Here is a 19,710-nt window from a genome sequence, read left to right as displayed (position 1 = left end):
CAGGAGAATCGACGTTTCGGGCATGAGCCCTTCTTCAGGAATGGGGAAAGTTTGTCCCGCAGGCTAAGATAAAAGGTAGGGAGGAGGGACTTGCCTCTTTCCACCTATCACATTTCCGACGCCCCTCTCCCAAGTCCCTCCTCCCTACCTTTTATCTTAGCCTGCTGGACAAACTTTCCCCATTCCTGAAGAAGGGCTTATGCCCGAAACGTCGATTCTCCTGTACCCTGGATGCTGCCTGACCTGCTGCGCTTTTCCAGCAACACATTTACATTCTATGCCCCAACCAATGAAGGTAACCACGCTACATGCCTTCTTGACCACCTCGTCCACTTGTGTTGCCACTTTCTGGGAAATGTAGACGCATACATCTAGATCCCTCTGTATGTTGACGCTTCAAGGATGTGTCATTTACTATATACACTCTTCTTGCATTAAATCCTCCAAAATGCATCACCTCACATTTTCCTAGATTAAACACCATCTGTTATTTCTCCACCAAGATCCCAGCCTATCTACATCCTCCTGGATCCTCTGGCCATCCGCCCCCCATACATAGCTTCCCCAATCTTTGTATTGCCTACAAATATACTTATCAGGCCAACAATATTCTCCTGCAAACTGTTTATATATCTTACAAACAACAAGGGTCCCAACAATGATCCTTGAAGAACACCTAGTCTGGAAAACACATTTCACCACTTCTATGACTAAGCCAGTTCTGTACCATCTTACCCCCATCATAGACCCCAGATGACTTTGTATTAGCCTGTCATGAGGGACCTCATTAATGATTTTGCTAAAGCCCATACAGACACCTAACATCCTGCCCTCATCAATCATCTTTGTCACTTCGTCAAAAATTCAGTCAAGTTTGTGAGACATGATCTTCCTTACACAAAGCCATTCTGCCTTTCGCTAATAAATCCATATTTTTCCAAATGTAAATAAATCATGGTTATTCGATAATTATGAATTCCATTTTCCAATCTTTTCCATAAAGAGTAAATCATATTCCTACAATTCTTCTCCAATAATTTTGGCTACTGACATAAGTCTCACATGCTTCTATTTTCCCAGAGTATCTCTTTTGCTTCTTCAAATCAAAGGAACAACATTGGCTATTGTCCATAACCTTGGAACTTCTCCTGTGACTAAAGAGGATACAAAGATTTCATACAAGTCTCCTCTAATTTTCTAACCTGGCTCCCTGAGCCCTTTGGATAGATTCCATCAGGTCCTGGGGTCTTAACTCTTTAAAAAATACCTGACACCTCCTCCTTTTTTAATGATGACTTGCCCCAGAATATCAACACACCCCTCCTGTTCTTGAGGAAAGACAGGAGAAAAGGTGCGATTGAAAGCAGGTTTTTAATACTTTGAGCAAAGCTATTTACCATTCTGCATGAGATCAGAAAAGAAAGGTCTATTAATGTAATATAGTTCTTGCTCAATTCAGTGAGGAGGAAGGTAGTGAGGTGGATATACCACTGGGTTAGTTACTCAGAGGTCTATATTAATTCTCCAGGGAAATGTATTCAAGACCCACCGTGCCAGTTGGTGGAATTTAAAATCAATCAATAAAATCTGAAATTAAAATGAGTCAACATAATGAAGCCCATAACAATCAGTATTGCCTGCTGGGGATAAATCTGGTTCATGAATGTCTAAACACATCATCCTCATTTGGTCTATTTGTAAATCTAGCTATACAGCTGAAATAATTGCACAGTATCGCATCACTAAGTCACCCTTTATTTACATGTGCACAGTACATGGATGCTGACTAGCCAGCTCAGAGCCAGTGTGATTCCTGATGAAGGGCTTTTGCCTGAAACGTCAATTTTCCTGCTCCTCGGATGCTGCCTGATCTGCTGTGCTTTTCCAGCAGCATCCTAATCTTGACTGTAACCTCCAGCATCTGCAGTACCCACTTCCGCCTAGTTCAGAGCCAGTCCCGAGAAAAGAGGAGACTCTCAGAATCTCCTGTTTATTTATTTATTTTTTGTCAGTGACAAGCAGTGCCCTTGACATCAAAGGGCAATGCTGTGTGATACACTCCTGTTTATTTTTTTTAAATAACCCCCACACTACCGCCTAACTGCGGTAGTACTTTTTTTTTCCCAGCACCCATGTTGTGTGTGTGTAGGTGAGACACAGTGCTTATTATATATATATATTTTTTTTTTTCCCCAGCACCCATGGTGTGTGTGTGCGCAGGTGTGAGACACAGTGAAAGACACAAAGTGCACCAATCTTTATTCAATTTCCACCACCAGGAAGATAGGAAAACACCCGAGTGGCCAGTGACAAACACTGCCCTTCACATCAAAGGGCAGTGCTGTGTGATCTTGGCCAGGCCCAGGAGCAGACCCACGAGGAGGTCTTCAGACCTGCCCTCCTTCCTCCGTACCTGGTGCCCAAAGATTAGGAGCGTGGGACTGAAGTGCAGCCAAAAACAGAGGAGAAGGTTTTTAAGGAAATCAAAAAGGGAGTGCAAACGCCCACACCCAATCTCCTGTTTATATCTGTCAGCCAGGGCTCCCTGATTGGCCCTGGTTAACAACCTCAATCAAGGATCTCATCGTTAATTAGATCCACTTGGCCCTGGTTCCAATCACTACAAAGCAATCTGGTAGAGGACAATTTTTGCAAAGGAGATGGCTATCATTGGTAAGGCCAGCATTTGTTATCTATATTCAATGCAAAAGGTAAAAGATCATTTTTAAAAAAACAGAGAGTGGTTAGAATATGGCGATGGCAACCGAAGGGGATGTTTGAGGGTAGCTGCTGGAAAACATAAAGCTGTATATGAAAGAGAAAAGAATAGAAAGGTGATATCAATGGAGAGTGACAAAGTAGGGTGGGAGGAGGATCTAGTAGAGTGTAAGCAATGGCATTGACCAGCTGGGTAAACATTGTCCAACCGCAGAATTGAAAAATAAATATCAAATACCCTAAACTTTAATGGGCATTTATGATCTCAAGATTGTTTGACACATTGGTTGGTGGGAAGTCATAATGATGTCCTTACTAATGAAATAAACATGGATCTACAGTTTTACCACTGGGACAAGAGAGCTGTATTTAATGATGATGATATTGTAGATCTGTTGAATCACATTTGTTTTTTATTGTGACACTGTGACTCTGAGGTGACAGCAGCCCCAAATATTAAGGTGACATTAGCAAGATTTTATTGGCATATGAGAATACAAAATGCACAATTTGCAGTCTTATTTCTGTTCATGGATAGTTGACCAATCAAGCTGTAGTAATTAATTTATGCCATCTCTGTGGTCTTCTCCTCATTGCTCAGAAGTTTTGTGAAGGCAATGGGAAAAATAAACTTAATTGCAATCAACACAGCAAAATCAAAAAACAAGCAGACAATAAGCAAACTGTAAATTATTAATCCTCACTTGGCTTGTGCAATTCTAATAAAACTGCGAAACAGATTAGTCTAACAAGAAGAAACTGCTCTGATACAAATACCGACACCTTTACATTGAAGACTGAGGATAGTTATGTCCCTAATGCAGTTAGCCACTGAGTAAATCTTGCACCAATTTACACCATCTTTCCAATTTCCTTCAATCAAAGCTGATCTACACTCTGCTCAGACATTGTTTGATGTAGTCGCAATATCTGGTGAAAGCTGAGAAAAATTGTTATGGATCAGACAAAATCCCCTCAAACAATAATAAGAAGATCGCCGAGATCCTAACTTTTCTCATTTTAAAGATAAGTGGACTCAATAGGCCGAATAGCCTGTTTCTGCACTGTGGAGATCCTACGATTTCTACCAAAATATTGAAGCAAATAATAACTGCTTTAAATACCCTGTTTTTCTATGTTTCTAGTATTTAATAAGAGGATATGTGGTTGTTTCCAACAGAAAAAAAAGAGGTAAAGATTAAATAACCAACTGAAGCAATGAAAATACAATCAAATTTAGTAATCCTAATAACAGAGAATTGGAAGACTGTTAAATCGACTGATTTAAGTCCACTCTCACTGATGATGTTGCCTAATATGGTGACATGTCTGAAAACAAACCTTCAAGCTCAGCGAACTAACTTACATACTTACTGTTAAATCCAATTAATCACCTAACACTTTTGCCAAAAAACGTGATGTATCCTTGGTTATCCTTGACTTAACAACATGCCTATCAACTATAATTGATAATTTACAAATTATTTACCATGTCTGATTCTGAGTCTCCATACAATAACAGTCACTGCACTGCTGAAGTGATTCACCCAGCGACACACAGCAATTAAATGAAATGATATAATTTCAAACTCTTCCTTCTTTCATGTTACTCAATTCTTCAAATTTAGACAGCAAGATGTAAGTTCAAGGTAAAATTATGGGCCTGAAGAATTCTTCGGCTTTGCTATCAAATTTTGCTGGAAATCATTTCATTTTTGTGTGCAGGAGGGAACTCTTTGAAGAGGTTAACATTCAGCACCAACAGTGCTAAAAGCTGGACACATTTGGAAAAGCTCCTTTCATCAGGAATTATATCTTTAAGTACGATATTTGAATTGAATAGAATTAATAGAAAGGGATTTAGCTCACTGGAATTCAACGCAATGTGATTGAATTGAAAAATAATTTAGCTGTTGAAGTTCTCTGAAGTTAAACTATGGAAGATTGACAAAACTGAAATATATACTGAGGGAACAAATTGATTTTTTTAATCAAAATTATGTTTTAAGTCAATAAGACCATAAGACATAGGTGCAGAAATTAGGCCATTCAGCCCATTGAGTCTGCTTGCCATTTAATCATGGCTGATAAGTTTCTCAACCCCATTCTCCCAGTAAACGTTGATCTCCTTGACAATCAAGATCTTATCTATCTCCATCTTAAATATATTCAATGACCTAGCCTCCACAGCCTTCTGTGGCAGTGAATTCCATAGATTCACTACTCTCTGGCTGAAGAAGTTTCTCCTTTATCTCCATTCTTAAAGATCTTCCCTTTACAATTTATCCTTGAATCGTCAAACACAGAAGCAAGCCATTTGACCCATTGTGGCTGAGCTGACTCTTAGAATGAGCCATGTAGTTAGTCCTAATTTCCTTGCTATATTTAACCATAACTGTATGTATTTTTCCTTTTGATCTACATTGGCTGCCAATCTGTTCAGTTTGAAATTTGCAGCGTTGGCTGATATTTTTACTCCCTGTCTGCAGCATGGTATTGGGGTAAATTCCCAACTTGGCAAACCTGATCCCAAAGAGCTGTGACAGTTGATTGGATTTTCATAACATTGGATGGGGAGTTAATATTACTGGGAGTCAGGCTTGTCAACCTGGTGGTCATCAGGCTGAAGCCAACAGACAGTGTGAAATAATAAGCACTGACTTTAGTAAGCTGCAAACTTTGTAAAGTAATATAAGTGTTGGAAGATTTAAATCATAGCCTCATAGGTCACAATTTTCAATGGAATTTGACTGACTCAACAGCTTCATTGATCTAACGAGTTTATCCACATTTTACACATATTCATATTTACTTTAAACAATATCAAATCATGATTAATCTCACCAAAGACCATAAGAAATAAGGGTAGAAGTTGATTGTTTGTCCCCTGCTGCACCATTCAATAGGATTACACTTGATCCAACATTCCTCACATCCACTTTCTTGCATTTTCCCCATAACCATTGGTTTCTCTATCTTAGCATTAAATATATAGAAGGTATAACTGCCAGAGGAAGTGGCGGAGACTTGTACAATTGCAACATTTAAAAGGCATCTGGATGGGTATATGAATAGGAAGGGTTTGGAGGGATAAGGGCCAAATGCTGGAAAACGGGGCTAGATTAACTTATGATATCAGATCGGCATGGACAAGTTGGACCCAAGTGTCTGTTTCCGTGTTGTGTAGCTCAATGACTCTATGACTCTCGGTATTCTATCCCCACAGCTCTCTGTGGAGAGGAGTTCCAAAGGGACACTCAACTCTTTGAGAGAACAAATTCCTCATCTCAGTCTTAAATTGGCACCTCTTTATTCTGAAACCATGCCCTCTGGTCCTTAACTCTCCCATAACGGGAAACATCTCTCAGCATTTATCCTGTCAAGCCCGTTAAGTCAGACTTTACCACTCCCTTATTGACCAAATAAATGGTCACTTGTCTCAACATTTCCTACAGAGGTTGGTGATCTTAATACCTTTTTTGGGAATGTGGCATTGATGTTTGTCTCTGTTGTGGAGATGTGAAGTGTTCCGCTGTGTTGGAGGTGCTATATAATTGCAGGTTGTTGTGCAGCAGAAATTATACAATTTGAGTTGTTATGAATTTTGATTCAGCTAAAAACAGAAGGTCTTTATGAGTAGCCTCTGAATGGTGCTGTGAACCTAACATGATTATAAGGTTAACACAGTCTAATGGATATCTGAACATTGGACCATTCTGGGTGCTGGGAAATTGTCCATCATTGATGTAACATTATTAGCAGCTAATGTTAATAGAATCAACTGTCAGGTGACAGCAGTGCAAATCCTATATTACATTTAATAAGATAGAAATTGAATGGAACACACTTTTGTTAAATGTACCAATAAATGCTATCTTCTCCTTAGACATAACCAATAAAAGTATTTTTCACCACCAAAGAAAGATTTTTATTTAATTTAGTGCCTTCCAAGTCCACCAAAGCTCCTAGGGCCAGTGCAGAAGTGTAGTCACTATAGTAATTGGAGAAAACAACAGCCACTTTGTGCTCAGCAAGCTCCAAAACGCTGCATTATGATAATAACCAGATCATTTGTTTTTGTGATGTCGATTGAGCGATGAATACTTGCCGTGACGCCAAGACGATCTTCCTTGCTCTTCTTTAAAATAGTGCCACCAGTGGGTGCCTTAAATAAACCTGGGCGAACAAAACAAAAGTTCTCTATCATTGTAAAGGTGTAACACATACTATGCTGGAGAAACAGCCTCAATTTTCATGCTCAATTTCTGAATTGGAAACTCAATGTCCTATCTTGAAGCTCAAAGACTAAGGCTTTTCAGTTCATTGGCAGTCCCTCGCAGACAAGAATGACTGCCTTCACTCTCAAGGTGAGTCCATAGGTGGCTGTATGCAGCTATCGCAAGCTCTGTTACACTGAGGACAGAAGGTGGTCACAGGAAGTGATGGGTGGGATGTTAGTGTGGCAGCGCACTGATTTCTCCCGGCTTCTGCCTTTTCCCGACAGTAAAACTCAAGGTGCTCAAAGCCTCCTGGATGCTCCTCCTCCACCTTGGGCCAGTGATTCCCAGATGTCCATGGGAATGCCGAACTTTGCCAGTGAGGCCTTGAGGATATCCCTGAAGCGCTTCCTCCGTCCACCTGGGGCTGGCCTTCCGCAAAGACAAGCCACCACTGACTGAGTTTCCTGAAGCATCTGAAATACTGTGTACAGTTTCAGTCCCGTTACTTGAGGAAGGGTTAAATTGCATTGGAGGCAGTTCAGAGAAAACTTACAATATAAATTACACATTTGTTTAATGGGGCGAGATTGAGCCGTTTAGGTCTATATATTCTCGAGTTTAGAAAGATGAAAGAAGATCTAACTGAAATCAGTATGATGCTAACGGGGATTGACAAAGTAGACGTAGACAGGACTTTTCCTCATAGAGAAAGTGAGGACTGCAGATGCTGGAGATCAGAGTCGAGAGTTTTGTTACTGGAAAAGCACAGCAGGTCAGGCAGCATCTAAGGAGCAGCGGGATCAATGTTTCAGGCCAAAGCCCTTCATCAAGAATCAGGATTTTTCCTCGTGTCTAACAAGCTGGAATGAGAGGTCACAGTTTTAGGCTAAGAGAAAGCAGATTTAAAACAGAGATGAGGAGGAATTTCTGATCTCAAAAGGCTGTGAATCTTTGGAATTCAATTCCACGGAGTTCAATGGACACTGGGACACTGGGACATTGAACGAGCTCAAGGTGGAGATAGACAGATAATTAATTAGTGAGGGATTGGGGGGTTATGGAGAGTAGCAGGAAAGTGGAGTTGAGGCTGAGATGCGATCAGTCATGATTGCTTTAAATGGTGGAGCAAGGTCAAGGGGCTGAACTGCCTACGCCTGCTCTTAGTTCTTATGATCTTCGGTTGACCTCAGGATATTCATAAACAGTGAACTGACAAGAAGGTACTTTGAAGTGTAGTCACAGTCACAGAAGAGAAATCAAAGCAACCAGTCAATGCGTAGCAAGGTCTCATAGATGGGAATGTTATCATGACTAAATAGTTAGCTTTAATTGACTGGTTGTGATGTCAGGGAGAACCTCACTGTGCTTCCTTGCTATGGGATACATTACATCCACCTGAAACTGCAGACAAGGAATTGACTTGGTATCTCAACCCTAACTGCAACATGTCCAACAGTGTAGCATTCCCTCAGTACTGAGGGTTCCAACATCGATTTGCTGGCTGTGAACCCATAACCTGAAGGAGGCAATATATATCACATGTAACATTTTTATATGTGTCTATATGCATATATGTGTGTGCTTATGTATGTGCATGCACGTATGCACACATATCCAATTGCCAATTCATTAAAAGTTGCCAGGCAGCATTATGACAATAACAGCCCCATTCCCAGTAAACACGTAGTGGGCCTGAAGTAACTTAATTGTCTTTTCCATGGCATCTTGATAAAGCAATCTGCTGGGAATTCTGACAACTTCAAAGGTGAACTATGGCAGTTGCTTCCAGCAATGGCTGGTGAATTTAGATAAGAGATATCAGGTACTAAAATAGCAATCCACATCAGTGACATCAACAAAACACATAAACAAACCAAAGTTGACCGTAGCCTTGGGCAATTGCTACCATTTGTTGCATTTAAATTACAATTTTTCTTTCCTAAAATGTTTAATATATGTGGAATGTGGTAAATAACTTGCACAGGAATAGTAAAGTGCAGATTTTTTTGCCATTGTTAAAATAATGATCTAACAACAGCAGAGGCTGGGTCATTCTATCTATTAAAGGTTGTGTTTGGCAGATATTTGATTGACAATTCAAAGGTTATGGGGAGGAAGGCAGGAAAGTGGAGGTGAAGCTTCAGTCTTATCGGATATGATCATATCAAACAGAGGAAAATGCTTGACAGACCGAATTGCTGACATTGGCTCATATTTCTCATTTTCTTATGAGAAGTAAAGATAGTCTCATAATGGAGGACACCAGTAAGTACTAAGTTCATGATGAAGAAAAATTAGATAGAAATGGTATAGCTGTATGAGAACGCCATGTATCAACTTTTAAAGTCTGGACTCAAGGATACAAGGAGGTCTACCCTTGATCTGGAAAATCATTGGGGAAGGAAGTAATGGAAAGAATCAGAAATGTTAAAACGCTAATCCGATCTGATACAATGTACATCACTGATAATAGAATCTTGTATCAGGGTTTCAGCTTTGATTATCTGCATCATTGGAGATTCCATCATTTTAAACGTAGCCAGTGGATTCATCATCATGATTATTTGGTATCTTACCCCCATTGGTCAGCAGAAAGAATCATTTTCCAGTTGGATCATGTTCACTTTATGAATACAAATGAGAAATACTAAAGAAACTTAGCAGAATTGCCAAAAAGAGTTCAGAATTTGGACTTGACACATTAACTCTCTTTCTCTCTCCATCAATACTGCCAGACCTCTGGCACTTTCTATGTAGTCAGTAATTTTCTCTGAGGTAAAGACCATAAGATATGGGAACAGAATTAGGCCATTCAGCCCACCAGGTTTGCTCTGCCACTCAATCATGGCTGATATATTTCTCAGTGAGGACAAACTGTGGTCTGCAGATACTGGAGATCAGAGTCGAGAGTGTGGTGCTGCAAAAGCACAGCACGTCAGGCAGCCTGCACCCCGGATGCTTTTTCAAGACCACACTCTCGACTCTGATATATTTCTCAATCCATTCTCCTGCCTTTCCCTATAACCATTGATCCCCTTACCAATCAAGAATCCATCTATCTCTGTTTAAAACATTCTCAATGACTTGGTTTCCACAGCCTTCTGCAGCAATGAGTTCCACAGATTCCACACCATCTGGCTGAAGAAATTCCTCATCATCTCAGTTCGAAAGGATCATCCTTCACTCTGATGCTGTGCCTTTGGGTTCTACTAGTGGAAACATCTTCTCCATGTTCACCTCATGCAGCCCTGTCAGTATTCTGTAAGTTTCAATTGGATTCCCCCCTCATCCATCTAAACTCCATCGAGTACAGGCCCAGAGTCCTCAACCACTCCTCACATGACAAGCCTGCATTATTCCGAGGGCTAAAGGGATCAAACAATATGAAGAGAAATTAGGAACAGAGTATTGAGTTAAGTGATGAGACATGAGCGTATTGAATAGCAGTAGCAGGCTCAAGTGACAATATGGCTGAACCCTGCTCCTATTTACTATTTTTCTAAGTATAATCATCAGTGACATTATGTAGAATTACTGCCCTCTCACAAACAACTGAGATGGCAGCTCAAGTTAATAGCCAAGGCTTACTTTTGTATCACATTATTATGAACAGCCTCAGTGAAATTAGTGTGTCAGCTCTTGTGAAATACTCTTGCTTCTGACTCTGAAGAGTGTGCTTTATATGTTCCTATTCTGGAGACTGGAGCACATAATCATTGTTGGCAGCACACTATGATGGTGCACTGTCAAACGCAACCATCTTCTGAATGAGATATTGAATCAAAACCTATCTACCCTCATGGTGTTGATTCCTGCATTCTTTGACTAACTCCAAGGTTGATTGGTGGGTTTTCCATCATAAGGCTCTCTGAATCTTACCAGATGCATCATATTAATTACTTACCCAGCCCCTATGGTTTCGCATGTATCCAATTTCAGTGCCACATTATCATTCACCATTCTCAGAACAACTTGGCGCTGAGCAGATAACCCAGAATTCCCAAGTATCTCCTGTGCCAACGTCATCTTCCAAAACACCATCCTGCAAACAGATGAGTACTGTCAGTGTTGAATTGCCCTGAATGATTCCTGGTACTTATCCCAGGGACAGCTGAAACGTAGGAAACCAGTGCCCCACTGTGCAAGCAGGGATTTGAATTTCATACAGTCAGAGAGATCAACAGCACACGAAAAGGCACTTGGGCCCATCACATCCAAGACAGTCAGAAATAACCAGCCAACTACTCAACTCTTGTTTTCCAGCACTTGACCCATAGCCTTGTGTACCTTGGCAAAGCAAGTGCATAGTTTCTATCTCCACCACCCTGACAGTCAGTGAGTTTCAGATTCCCATCACTCTCTGGGTGAAAATGTTTTTCCTCACATCTCCACTAAATCTTTTGCCCTTTACCTTTTCTCACTGCCCTGGCTCACTGATCCCTCCATCAAGGGAATCAGTTTCTTCCTGTGTACCTTACCAGTTTTCCTCAGAATTTTATATCTTCCAATCAGATCCTGTCTCAATCTGCTCCAAGGAAAACAATTCCATTCTGTTCAATCTTTCTTCATAACTGAAACTCTCTAGCCCAGACAACATCCTGGTAAATATGCTCTACACACTCTCCAGTGCAATCATATCACTTCTATAATATAGAAACATAGAAACATAGAAGATAGAAGCAGGAGGAGGCCATTCGGCCCTTCAAGCCTGCTCCACCATTCAGCACGATCATGACTAATCGTCAAACTCAGTAGCCTAATCCTGCTTTCTCACCATAACCTTTGATCCCATTTGCCCCAAGTGCTCTATCTAGCCGCCTCTTGAATACTTTCAATGTTTTGGCATTAGCTACTTCTTGTGGTAATGAATCCCACAGGCTCACCACTCTTTGGGTGAAGAAATGTCTCCTCATCTCCATCCTAAATGGTCCACCCTGAATCCTCAGACTGTGACCCCTGGTTCTGGACACACCCGCCATCGGGAACATCGTCCCTGGAATATGGATTCCAAAAATGTACAGAATACTCTGGCTGTGAGTGACTTAACTTCATATACAGTTCCTTAAATCATTGATCCTACTGGACTGGGTAGTGCACAGTCAGAGTTTTATCCACCCCCTGGACCAGCATTGGGAGCCATTGCAGCAGAACATGACCTGAGGTTGCCCACTGAGTCAATGTAGTCTCAGCCATCTTGAAGAAAGTGCAGCAATGTAGGAAGAAGGCCAACTTTCTTGGCTCCGCCAACGTAGGTGTCACTACCTTCTCACCGATGCTCAACACTCACTCTATCTCTGCTATTGCACCCACATCCCACCAATGCTCATACTCTATTATTCTCACTGTGGCCTGAAATATCTTCCCTCACTTGCTGTCACCCAGCTCAGTCCCCATCACCACTCACTCTGAATGCCCTCTGTGCTGCCTACTCACTCACTCACTCAGAAAACCTCCACATCTGCACCAACACCAATAGTTGAGTCACTACTTCCAGTTCACTTTATATCTCTCTCTTTCTCTCTCTCTCTCTCTCTCTCATTCTAGGAGGAGAGTAGGTCTCCGTAATTTTATTAGATACAAGAGCAGGAGTGTCCTGACCATTGACATAGTGTGGGAACTGTGGGAGCATATGAATTTATAATAAATGTCTTTACAATGATCCAGAATAACCTTTAACTTGCTCACAGCTCCTTTGCAACAAATTGGACACAACACAGAGAATTGTCCATGAACACACTTTAAAACAACCCAAAAAGTTGAGCACAACAATGTTTCCCAATTTAAAATGATAAACCTTATTCAAAATTAAACCATATCAGTGACTCCAAGTTGGTATATCTGGAGAAGTGCAAGTTGCACCTAAGAGTCAACATTTTCTGTTTGTTTTTCTTGATCTACAAGCTAACAGTTGGAAATCTCTACATCAAATTTCATAACTACCACTTCAGTCATTCATGTTTCAAGGTAGGATGTTTACAAAATAGAGTCTGCCAGTAACTATCATGACAGACTACAGCTTATTCCCAGTCCACTCACAGAGTTCCTGACAAAATTCATTACCATCAAAAAAAATTGTTCAACAACCTGCAATTAAATGTTGAATCAATCACAGAATGATCAAGTATGGTCTGAGGGTTAGCACACGAGAGGGGCAAATATTTCATCAGTTCTTTCAGATACTGAAAATATAACACTCATGAGTACAGGTTTGGTCTCCTCACTTGAGAAAGAATGTACTGGCACAGTAGTACGTGCAGAGGAGGTTCCCTAGGGTGATACTAAGGTAAAAGTCACACAACACCAGATTATGTGGAAGTTAGTGTTGGTGTTATGTGATTTTTAACTTTGTACACCCCAGTCCCACAGTGGCACCTCCAAATCGATACTGGAATTGAGAGGGTTGGCTTATGAGGAAAGATTGATTAGCCTGGAGCAATACACATTGGAAGGTAGAAGAATAAGGGGAAAATCTTACAGAAACATATAAAATTATGAAGGCAATATGTAAGGTAGAAGCAGGGAGGTTTTTTTCCACTGGTGGGTGAACCTAGAACTAGGGGGCATAGCCTCAAAATAAGGACAGGGGGGGATGGGAGTGGGAGGAAGGCAGTGGTGTAGATTTAGGACTGAGGTGCGGAAGAACATCTTCACCCAAAGGATAATGAAGCTATGAAATTCCGTACCCAGTGAAGCAGTTGAGGCTTCCACGTTGAATGTTTTTAAGCAGAGATGGATAGAGTTTTGAACAGTAAAGGAATTAAAGGTTATGGTGAGTGGGCGGGTAATTGGAACTGAGTCCATGAAAAGATTAACCATGATCTTATTGAATGGCGGAACAGACTTGAGGGGCTATATGGCCTACTGCTGTTCCTATTTCTTATGACCCTATGTTCTTATGAGTGTATAAAAACACAGTTGCTGAAAAACCAGTTAAACTTGTGAACACTAGTTTGATCCATCATCTATTTCAAAGTGGAGCTCCAATATGAATCTGTGTGTTCAATTCCAAGTTCTTCCAGGTAAGTCTGCTTTACATTGGGGAAACCAAACACAGACTGGGTGTACACTTTACAGAACACCTCCTTTCTAGCCATAGGAATGATCCCAGTGATCCAGTTGGTTCTTTCTTTTCAATCAATCTGTCCAGTACCACCCACATTGACGCTATGGTCAAGAAAGTACAACAACGCCTTTACTTCCACAGGAGACTAAGGAAATTTAGCATGTCCATAAAGACAATTTTCATAGATGCACCATAGAAAACATTCTGTCCAGATTGATATTCATGCCTTGATATGGCAACTGCTCCACCCACAACCATTAGAAATGGCAGAGATTTATGAATACAACCCAGTCTATCATTCAAGCCAACCTTCCATCCACTGACTCCACCTATACTTCCCAGTCCCTTGGGAAGGCAACCCAAGGAATAATATATTCCAACCTCCCATCAGGCAGAAGATACATAAGATTAAACACACGTACCAACAGATTCAAGAACAGCTTCTTCCACCCTGCTATTAGACTTTTGAATGTATGTCTCAAATTTTAAATTTACTGTTGACCTCTTTGTGCACCGTCTCTGCTGCTGCAACATTGCATCCTGCGCTCTGTTCTACCACCCTCTTGCACTTTGTATGAAATGATCTGCCTGTACTACATGCAAACCAAAACATTTCACTGTACCTAAGGACATGTGACAATAATAAATCAAATCAAATCAAAATCCTCCTCATCAGTCATACAGAGAAGGAAAATCCAGTAAAACTTGCAAATTGTGCATTCTGGCCCAATTTTGTTCCATATACCTAAGAACAGCACTCCAGTACAACCTGTATGTTCACTTCCAAGTATTACTATTATTTTTCTTGCTAGTGTTTCCCTCTGGGCAGAATTCTATGTCTCAGAGATATGCAGTGATGACACAAACCAGGTTTCATGTGTACAGAGAACTTTATTGCAAATGCTCCTTAATTTGTAAGCCATGCATTTCCAAATTGTTTTCAGTTTTCAGTCACTACATCCACAGGCTTGATTATAGTACACAGCTTAGAGAATCATCTACAGGCATAAATAATCAATAACCACATAAATTTTCACAGCCAATATTTATTTCTGAATCAGCACCTCTCAAAACAGATTATCAGGTCATTATCTCATTGTACTTTGTGGGGCATGTTGATGTGAGTTGCCACATTTTCTACATTAGAACAGGGGCATATTTGATGGTTTATTTTGATAAAAACTCTTTGAAGCACCCTAAGTTTGTGAAAAGTGCCATTTAAAGGCAAGTTTTTTTTTGTAAAATTGCTGAGAATATAGTCCATTTTCAGATGTAGTCAGATGTTTTGCACAGATTATTGAGATGCATGCCAAACTGATCAGTACATTTTTTTGTTTCAGGGTTGAATATTCACCTGAATTCCTGAAGAAATGGGTCAACTTTTAACTCCAAGGATCAAAAAGAAACAGGAAAGTGAATAATATTTGGAAATAAACAGAGAATTCTAGAGAAACTCAATGGGTCTGGCAGCATCTGTCAACACAGAAACAGATTTACCATCACAAATCCAAAGTAAAGCATTGGAAAATGTTTTTATTTACATTTGTGATGGGGAGGGATGAAGTGAATGGATGGTGTGGAGGACCAGACCAGAAAGGTGCACAAGAGAGCAAGATGTTCCATGAAGAAGGCAAGCAACTGTACAGTTATCCTCATTCTTACGAGCAGAGTGGAGATATTGCATAAAGTGATCACTCAGATGCATTTCACCTCCCAAAGTAAAGCATGCAGGTTTAGAAATTCATGAAAACAGAAATTGCTGGAGGAACTCAGCAGGTCTGGCAGTGTCAGTGAAGAGGAAGCAGAGTTGGCATTTTGAGTCCAGTGACTTCTTCAAAGCCGATAACAGCGAGGCAAGGGTGGTATATACGTTGATGATGTGGTCTGGGGAGGGAGTGGAAAGAGTGAGCAGATAGCTGGAGACTGAGCTCAGAGTCACCAAGTCATAGTGTCATACAGAATGGAAACAAACCCTTCAATCCAACCTGTCTATGCCAAACACATGCCCAGACTAAGCCAGTCCCACCTGCCTGCGCTTGGCCCATATTCTTCCAAAAGTATCTTATTTATGGACTTATCCAAATGTTTTTAAATGTAACTGTGCCTGCAACCACCACTTCCCCTGACAATTCATTCCACTCATGAACTGGTCTCTGTGTAAATAATTAGGAAGATAAAGGGATTGAGATAGTAAACCAGAGAAAAAAAGAAGCTTGATAAGTGATAATGGGGGCTATGAGTGGGTGAAAATGAGTTGGTTGTGCTGAAAACATCCCATGTCATGATAGGGCCTGGGCTGTGGAGAATGAAGGGCTTGCTATATGAGGAGCAGTTGAGGACTCTATACTCAATGGAGTTTAAAAGGACATGGAGATCTGATTAAAACTTACAGGATACTGAGAGGCCTGGATAGAGTGGACATGGAGAAAATGTTTCCATGAGTAGGAAAGACTAGAAGCTGAGGGCTTCTAGCCCCTTTGGGACTGATGTGAGGAGGAGTTTCTTCAGCCAGAGACTGCGGAACTCATTGCCGCAGAGGGCTGTGGAGGTCACGTCTTTGAGTATATTTAGGACAGAGATAGATAAGTTCTTGATTAATAAGGGGATCAAGGTTTATGGGGAGAAGGAAAGAAAATGGGGTTGAGAAAAATATCGGCCATGGTTCAACGGCTGAGCAGACTCACGGGCTGAATAGGCTAATTCTGCTTCTTTGTCTTATGGTCTTACAGGTAATAATCATGGAAGGAGGAGTTCCAGCTTGATAAGTGATAATGGAGGCTATGAGTGGGTGAAAATGAGTTGGTTGTGCTGAAAACATCCCATGTCATGATAGGGCCTGGGCTGTGGAGAATGAAGGGCTTGCTATATGAGGAGCAGTTGAGGACTCTATACTCAATGGAGTTTAAAAGGACATGGAGATCTGATTAAAACTTACAGGATACTGAGAGGCCTGGATAGAGTGGACATGGAGAAAATGTTTAACTTGAAAATACTTGGAAATGAGCATACTGGAGCTCTGTTTTGAGGTACAGAGATGAGTTGATCCATTATTTGTAAATTCTTCAGGTTTTCCAGTGTTATTAGCTCTTATACGCTCACTTTCATTGTCTTTCACGAAATTTAAAATATCTAATTGAAGTTTTAAAGATGTTAAATTGAAATTGATGGGGCAGGAGGAAATTTTTCTGCTGGCTGGGGTCTCTATAACTGTGGAATAACACTCAACATTACAGCCAAACCTTTTGGGAGGGATTTATATAAGGAAAGAGAGGTAGCAATTTACAACTCTGTCTGTTACAGTAATTGACGTAAAAGCAGTTGTTCAATTATAAATCTGAGAATGATTTAAAGGGCCATTAAGGGATTAAACAGCAAAAACAAGAACTATATTTACAACTTTAATGTAATGAAGAATTCCAAGCATTTCATAGGAATGTTAGAAAATGATGGACATCTCAGGCCCACATTGGGACATCATTGAATCCCGACAGTGTGGAAGCAGGCCACATGGCCCATTGCGTCCACCCTGAAGAAGGGCTTATGCCCGAAACGTCGATTCTCCTGCTCCTTGGATTCTGCCTGACCTGCTGCGCTTTTCCAGCAACACATTTTCAGCTCTGATCTCCAGCATCTGCAGACCTCACTTTCTCCTCCATTGTGTCCACACCGACCCTCCAAAGAGCCTCCCACCCAGACCCACCTCCCAATCCTATCCCTGTAACCTTGTATTTTTTGTGGATTATCCACTTAACCTGCATATGCCTGGACACTAATGTGAACTACTATTTAACGCAATCTTCTCAGCATACCCACCTTGAAGAAATTCTGCTCTTTTCTCAGACGGGATTTCTGTTCCAATCTTTTTTCTTGTTCTCCATTACTAATATCGCTGTTGCTCCTGGTGTCGGACAAGGTACTTGCCAACACTTGTTTCCACAGCCACATCACACTCCTCAGTGACTGCGTCCAGCTCAGACTCACCCCATGTGGATTCCAACTCAAGTTTCATTACTCATGATTTGAATTCACCCAGAGTCACAGGTATCTCTGCAATGTTCAACATTCCACAGACAGCTGACCTCACTGTATCCTGAGATCCACACTCAGTGCCATGTAGCATCATATGCGCACTCTCAACTTCTCTCTTCAACAGGAAAACATCACACAGGCTCAGTGCCGCACCATTCCCCAGTTCCACTTCATCCTCCGGCTCACTCGCCGGATTAACAAGGAGCTTATTATTTTTCTTTCAGTCATCAAGGTCCACAAAACGCAACACCTCTGGAACCTTCTGGAACCTTCCACCTCCCCCCCTCACCTTCCCTCTGACTCCAAATCTTCCTCCAAACCTACCTCCTGTCAGGTATTCACCATCCCTTCCAGCCTTCCACTCTCCAATGCTGAATGTTCCATACTCAGCAAATGTCTCAGCTTTATCCTTCTGCATCCACACCTTAATAGATGACCTCCATGTCCATTTCTTTGGCCTAGTGTCCTCTCCCTGTCCCGCAGACCCCTTTGCCCAGCTCCAACACTCTCCCTCTAGCTGGATCCCTCCCTCTGGCCTTTTACCTGCACTTGATGTAGTCTCCTCTACATTGGGGGAATGAAGCATAGACTGGGTGGCCACTTCAGAGAACATCTACATTCTACCCACAAAAAAACACCCTGAGCTTGCAGTTGTCTGCCACTTTAACATATCACCCTGTTCCCAGGCCAACATCTCTGCCTCAGGTTTGCTGCAGTGCTCCAGGGAAGCCCAATGCAAGCTGGAAGAACAACATCTCATTTTCCACTTGGAGACGTAGCCCTCTGGAGTAAATATCGAGCTCAATCATTTTAAACTCCCCCTTGTTCTAGCCCCCTACCACACACAACAGGCCTTGCTATCACGTAGCCTGCTATTACACACCCTATTGTTAACAACTAACAGCCCCCATTAACAGTTATTTTGCCTCCTAGCCAGACCATTATCAACTGCTTTGGCTGTCCAACTGTTTTTCTCTTTCTTTTGGCCCTATCCCTATCTATCATTTATTTATTACTCTCTCCACCCACCCTATCTTCTGCATATGATGTTTTCCAAGCTACTATCAGTTCTGAGGAAGGGTCACTGGACCCAAAATGTTAACAGAATCTGCCAGACCTGCTGAGCTTTTCTAGCAACTTCTGTTTTTGTTGGTCATGTGAACTAATGTAGACTAGCGAGTGCAGGGCTAGAAGGCATAAGGGTCTCGTTCTAAGTTATAAAATGAGTCGTAGAATTTAATGAGAAAGTGAAAGACGAGCTAAGAGTGCACTGGATAGTTATGTTTTGAGGAAACAATTATTTCTTTTTGTTATTTTTCTTTATTGAGATGTGAGCATCACTGTCCAGGCTGGTACTTATTAGGCGAAAGTGAGGACTGCAGATGCTGGAGATCAGAGATGAGAGTGGGGTGCTGGAAAAATACAGCAGGTCAGACAGTATCCGAGGGGCAGGAGAATTGATGTTTTGGGCAAGAGCTCTTCATCAGGATGAAGAGCTCTTGCCTGAAATGTCACCTCTCCCGCTCCTCAGATGCTGCCTTGATCTCAATGAATGGCTTAAAAATAGGCAAAACGACCTGCCCTACTTCCTATGTTCCAACAACACAGCACCTGATACCTACAATTAAGCAGGTTTCTTTGGTGCAATAATGGAGTACCATTTTGGAACTGTACTTGAAT

Source organism: Chiloscyllium plagiosum, chromosome 17 (assembly GCF_004010195.1).
Source record: "Chiloscyllium plagiosum isolate BGI_BamShark_2017 chromosome 17, ASM401019v2, whole genome shotgun sequence".
NCBI classification, from domain to species: Eukaryota; Metazoa; Chordata; class Chondrichthyes; order Orectolobiformes; family Hemiscylliidae; genus Chiloscyllium; species Chiloscyllium plagiosum.
This window is presented reverse-complemented; position numbering follows the sequence as displayed.